The following is a 6226-nucleotide window of genomic DNA, read 5'->3' as shown; positions in this document are numbered from 1 at the left end:
TTACCTATTAAATGGTCAATGTTTCTTTTGAAATAAATATTTAAAAAGGAATAGTTTCACCAGATTAAAATGAGAGTTCAGTTCACGTAACAGGGTTCACATTAAAACGAGGGACATACAGTATGTAAATGAATCACTAATCACATGAAATAAATAATACTCTTCAGAAATGACTTTTTCAAAGCAACAAAAGTGCTTTACAATGATGGTGAAATGTTGGGATTAAGTGGGCTGAAATCTTCTTAGAAGTGACACAGGGTTGATGCAGTATTTTGACACTTTAACAAGCCTTCTCTCCATGTGGTATACAGTGGCTTGCGAAAGTATTCACCCCCCCTTGGCATTTTTCCTATTTTGTTGCCTTACTACCTGGAATTAAAATTGATTTTTTGGGGGTTTGTATCATTTGACTTACACAACATGCCTACCACTTTGAAGATGCAAAATATTTTTTGGGGTGAAACAAACAAGAAATAAGACAAAAAAAACAGCAAACTTGAGTGTGCATAACTATTCACCCCCCCCAAAGTCAATACTTTGTAGAGCCACCTTTTGCAGCAATTACAGCTGCAAGTCTCTTGGGGTATGTCTCTATAAGCTTGGCACATCTAGCCACTGGGATTTATGACCATTCTTCATGGCAAAACTGCTCCAGCTCCTTTAAGTTGGATGGGTTCCGCTGGTGTACAGCAATCTTTAAGTCATACCACAGATTCTCAATTGGATTGAGGTCTGGGCTTTGACTAGGCCATTCCAAGACATTTAAATGTTTCCCCTTAAACCACTCAAGTGTTGCTTTAGCAGTATGCTTAGTGTCATTGTCCTGCTGGAAGGTGAACCTCCGTCCCAGTCTCAAATCTCTGGAAGACTGAAACAGGGTTCCCTCAAGAATTTCCCTGTATTTAGCGCCATCCATCATTCCTTCAATTCTGACCAGTTTCCCAGTCCCTGCCGATGAAAAACGATGGTGTTCTCGGGGTGATGAGATGTGTTCGGTTTGCGCCAGACATAACGTTTTCCTTGATGGCCCAAAAGCTAAATTCTAGTCTCATCTGACCAGAGTACCTTCTTCCATATGTTTGGGGAGTCTCCCACATGCCTTTTGGCGAACACCAAATGATTTTGCTTATTTTTTCTTTAAGCAATGGCTTTTTTCTGGGCACTCTTCCATAAAGCCCAGCTTTGTGGAGTGTACGGCTTAAAGTGGTCCTATGGACAGATACTCCAATCTCCGCTGTGGAGCTTTGCAGCTCCTTCAGGGTTATCTTTGGTCTCTTTGTTGCCTCTCTGATTAATGCCCTCCTTGCCTGGTCCGTGAGCTTTGGTGGGTGGCCCTCTCTTGGCAGGTTTGTTGTGGTGCCATATTCTTTCCATTTTTTTATAATGGATTTAATGGTGCACCGTGGGATGTTCAAAGTTTCAGATATTTTTTTATAACCCAACCCTGATCTGTACTTCTCCACAACTTTGTCCCTGACCTGTTTGGAGAGCTCCTTGGTCTTAATGGTGCCGCTTTCTCGATGGTGCCCCTTGCTTAGTGGTGTTGCAGACTCTGGGGCCTTTCAGAACAGGTGTATATATACTGAGATCATGTGACAGATCATGTGACACTTAGATTGCACACAGGTGGACTTTATTTAACTAATTATGTGACTTCTGAAGGTAATTGGTTGCACCAGATCTTATTTAGGGGCTTCATAGCAAAGGGGGTGAATACATTTTTAAGGAATACCTGGGATACTCCTGAGTGGCGCAGTGGTCTAAGGCACTGCATCGCAGTGCTAACTGTGCCACTAGAGATCCTGGTTCGAATCCAGGCTCTGTCGCAGCCGGCCGTGACCGGGAGACTCATGGGCGGCGCACAATTGGCCCAGCGTCGTCCAGGGTAGGGGAGGGAATGGCCGGCAGGGATGTAGCTCAGTTGATAGAGCATGGCGTTTGCAACGCCAGGGTTGTGGGTTTGATTCCCACGGGGGGCAGTATAAAAATTAAAAAATTAAAAATGTATTCACTAACTAAGTCGCTCTGGATAAGAGCGTCTGCTAAATGACTAAAATGGATAGGATAAAGTAATCCTTCTACCCCCCCCCCCCCCCCTTACCCCACCCCCCCCAAAATAAAATAATCATAATATTGTAAAGTGGTTATCCCACTGGCTATAAGGTGAATGCACCAATTTGTAAGTCGCTCTGGATAAGAGCGTCTGCTAAATGACGTAAATGTAAAATGTAAATGTACATATGCAAGCACCATTTTTCCGTTATTTATTTTTTATAATTTTTTGAAACACGTTTTTATTTTATTTTTCACTTCACCAATTTGGACTATTTTGTGTATGTCCATTACATGAAATCCAAATAAAAATCAATTTAAATTACAGGTTGTGATGCAACAAAATATAAGATGAATACTTTTGCAAGGCACTGTATATTAAAGGAAACTTCATTTAATATAACAGGCGTTTAAAATTCTAAATTGGTGCACAATTTTACTTATAATATCAAAGGGATGCAAAAGGCACTCTTTTCGTTGGATGACCCAGGTGTGATTAATTTTAGGACAATGTATTCAACAGCTGGGGATTAATGAGAAGGCTTCAAGAACATGTCCAGTAGAGCTGATTGCTTGAAACATAGTGGTACAGTTCCTAAATGTTATTGATACACTTACTTAAATCACCTCTGTGAATGCTTTTCAAAAGACCAAGTCTCACGTTTCTGACATTAATAAAACCATCAATTAGATTGATTAAATTGACACATGCTACAAGGACAATCTGTATGTGCTAAAGTCAGGTGCAGCAGGGCAGGGCTATTCATACCTCTCTCAGACCAAGAACATCCTCCAGATGTGATTCCCACCCTTATAAACACTCCCCCATTGGCTGAGAGACGGGGAGGAGTCAGGGATGAGAGTGCTGAGGTGTGTCTGTAGGAAATGTGAGAATTATTCTGTTAAGTGAAGCTCTGGCTGGCTGTATGTGCTTTTATACCTTTTCTTTCAGTTAGTGACTCAAACTCTCGGGACACACTCACAGACACACACACTCATTCAACCTCTCTCCATCTATTTTTCACACGTTCTGCCTCCCTCCCTATCTCTCTCTCTTTCTCTCCCTATCACCTTCTCTCTCCCCTCTCGCGTCCACCTCTCTCTCTCTCTCTCTTTCCCTGCGCACTCCTCCGCACTCTCTTTCTCTGATACCTCTCTGGCTGAAGCTGTGGTAAATAGATGGCAGCGTGAGCCCAGAGGATGATAAGGCTTTCCTGCCTGTAGAGTCAGTGCCAGAGGTATAGTCAGACGGGAGCCTGTGGCCACGGATCGGACTTCCTCCCAAGGTCTCAGACTTGCCTCACTGCCCAGTGTCTGCCTGGCAGAAGTAAGTAGCTCCTCATTAGGCACAGCAACCCTCTAGATGGATTAAGGGAATAATGAAGAAATAAGTAAACTGAAGAGTACTGACTGAAGAGATCCTACAAAAACAATGAATGCCACGCACCAGCATCACCATGGATCATATCACCTACGGAACCATAGCACTGGAGCTCTGACTCTTAGCCATCAGCAGCACCAGGCTGGGGCGGAGAGACACCATGGTACGTCTGGGTGTTACGAGCAGCTGCTCATCTCCACCGAGGTCTTCCTCACGCTGGGCATCGTCAGCCTGCTGGAGAACATCCTGGTTATCGCAGCCATCGTCAAGAACAAGAACTTGCACTCTCCCATGTACTTCTTCATCTGTTCCCTGGCCATGGCTGACATGCTGGTCAGCTTCTCCAATGCCACCGAGACCATCGTCATGGCAATGATCACCGACGGAAATCTGGGGATCGGTGGTGGCGTGATCAAGAGCATGGACAACGTGTTTGACTCCATGATCTGTAGTTCCCTGCTGGCGTCTATCTGGAGCCTGCTGGCCATCGCCGTGGACCGTTACGTGACCATCTTCTACGCGCTGCGCTACCACAACATCATGACCACGCGCCGGGCCGCCGCCATCATCACCAGCATCTGGACCTTCTGCACCGTGTCGGGCATCCTCTTCATCGTCTACTCGGAGAGCACTACCGTCCTCATCTGCCTTATCATCATGTTCTTCAGCATGCTGGTGCTCATGGCCTCGCTGTACGTCCACATGTTCATGCTGGCACGCCTGCACATGAAGAGGATTGCCGTTCTGCCGGGCAACGGCCCCATCTGGCAGGCAGCCAACATGAAGGGGGCCATCACCCTCACCATCCTCCTGGGGGTGTTCACAGTGTGCTGGGCTCCTTTCTTCCTCCACCTCATCCTCATGATCTCCTGCCCCAGGAACCCCTACTGCGTGTGCTTCATGACCCACTTTAACATGTACCTCATCCTCATCATGTGTAACTCTGTCATCGACCCCCTGATCTATGCCTTTAGGAGCCAGGAGATGAGGAAAACCTTCAAGGAGATCTTCTGCTGCTGGTATGGTCTCGCCTCTCTCTGTGTGTCTCTGTGAAATGCCCAGCAGATATTGAATCTTATGGAGATACTGCATGTGAACTGTTTATGGACAATGTGAACAGTTTCAAAGATACATCATTATATTATCTGTAAATAAAGACATATTTTTGTCTTGCCTCATGATCCAAATAAGAATTGCAAAATTGTTTAACATGCCTAAAGTAACTACAGGTAACTGCCAAAATAATGGAAACACCAACATAAAGTGTCTTAATAGGACGTTGGGCCACCACGAGCCGCCAGAACATTTTCAACATTTTCAGTGTCTGGAACTCTGTTGGAGAGATGCGACACCATTCTTCCATGAGAAATTCCATAATTTGGTGTTTTGTGGATGGTGGTGGAAAACTCTGTCTCAGGCGCCGCTCCAGAATCTCTCATAAGCGTTCAATTGGGTTGAGATCTTTTGACTGAGACGGCCATGATATATGGTTTACATCGTTTTCATGCTCATCAAATTATTCAGTGACCACTCGTGCCCTGTGAACGGGGGCGTTGTCATCCACTCCCATCAGGATAGAAATGCTTCACCATAGGTTGAAGGTGATCACTTAGAATGGCAGTGTATTTATTGCCGTTTACCTTGCCCTCTAAGGGGTTGAGTGGACCTAACCCATGCCAGGAAAATGCACCCCACACCATAACAGCCGCCAGGACCCTCATTTACTCAAGTGTTTCCAATATTTTGGCAGTTACCTGTACATGTCGATAGATTTATCTCACACCACAAAAACCTGTCAACAAATGGCATGGCTATCAATACATGGAGAGGTTTGGGAATTGTTAGATATTATCTTGCTGTTTGCTCTCTAATACCCTGAGAATATTTAGAAAGACAGGAAGAGAGCTATGAAATATTGTTTCCTTGATATGTGCAAGTGAAATGCATCACTGTGCTTTTAAAGGAGTAGTCTTTGCATGTTATTTAGGATAATCATTTTCCAGATACAGTGAGCTCCAGAAGTATTGGGACAGTGACACCTTTTTGGTTGTTTTGGCTCTGTACTCCAGCACTTTGAATTTGAAATGATACATTGACTATGAGGTTACAGTGCAGACTGTCAGCTTTAATTTCAGGGTATTTACATCCACATCGGGTGAACTGTTTAGAAATTACAGCACGTTTTGTACATAGTCCCCCCATTTTAGGGGACCAAATTTACTTATATGGGTATTAAAGTAGTCAAAGGTTTAGTATTTGGTCCCATATTCCTAGCGCTATATTAGCCCACACAGCTACAAGGATGGACCTCAAATCGAAGCTTATAGAGACCACAACTGATGTATAGAACCATCTTAAAATGTTTGGTTTAGATACAAGCATCATGAAACCTCTAACACAATATATTCAGTTGACTTGGTGAAAATCAGTTTTTTGGACCTAACTTGCTTACCACTTTTCCCTTGTGGTTTCTTCCTTCACAGACTCCATGAAATCATGACCTCTTCCTAAATCTTTGCTCAAATTATTAATTTTGTGTTTGGTTTCCTAGAAACAAGGGTGGCTCAATTTACCCCTTTGGCTCGCCCTCATGAAAAGTACTACTGAATTACTACACAAAACCTATTAGTGCAGTAGTGACTAGGTAAAGACTTGTAGAGATTGTGTAGTGAATGTGTAGTTTATGCACTACTCAAGATACACAAGTAGAGTTTTGTAGTGTTCAGTAGGAAAACAGTAGTGTTTCCGGTAGTAATCAGGTAGAGATTTTTACTACTTGATGTTAGTAGTAAA

The 6226-nt window shown here is 43.8% G+C and overlaps 1 pseudogene across 1 annotated transcript; it reads left to right on the top strand.

Annotated features, from left to right (window-relative positions):
* Window positions 1-3484: 3484 nt before the first annotated feature.
* On the top strand, window positions 3485-4505 carry LOC311098644 (melanocortin receptor 4-like; annotated as a pseudogene). The gene has a single exon. The product of its transcript is annotated as a melanocortin receptor 4-like (transcript).
* Window positions 4506-6226: the final 1721 nt, after the last annotated feature.

This window comes from Coregonus lavaretus (genome assembly GCF_964263955.1).
Source record: "Coregonus lavaretus genome assembly, chromosome: 23".
Lineage (NCBI taxonomy): Eukaryota > Metazoa > Chordata > Actinopteri > Salmoniformes > Salmonidae > Coregonus > Coregonus lavaretus.
Note: the sequence above shows the minus strand (reverse complement) of the source record. Positions and strands in the feature narration are given on the sequence as shown.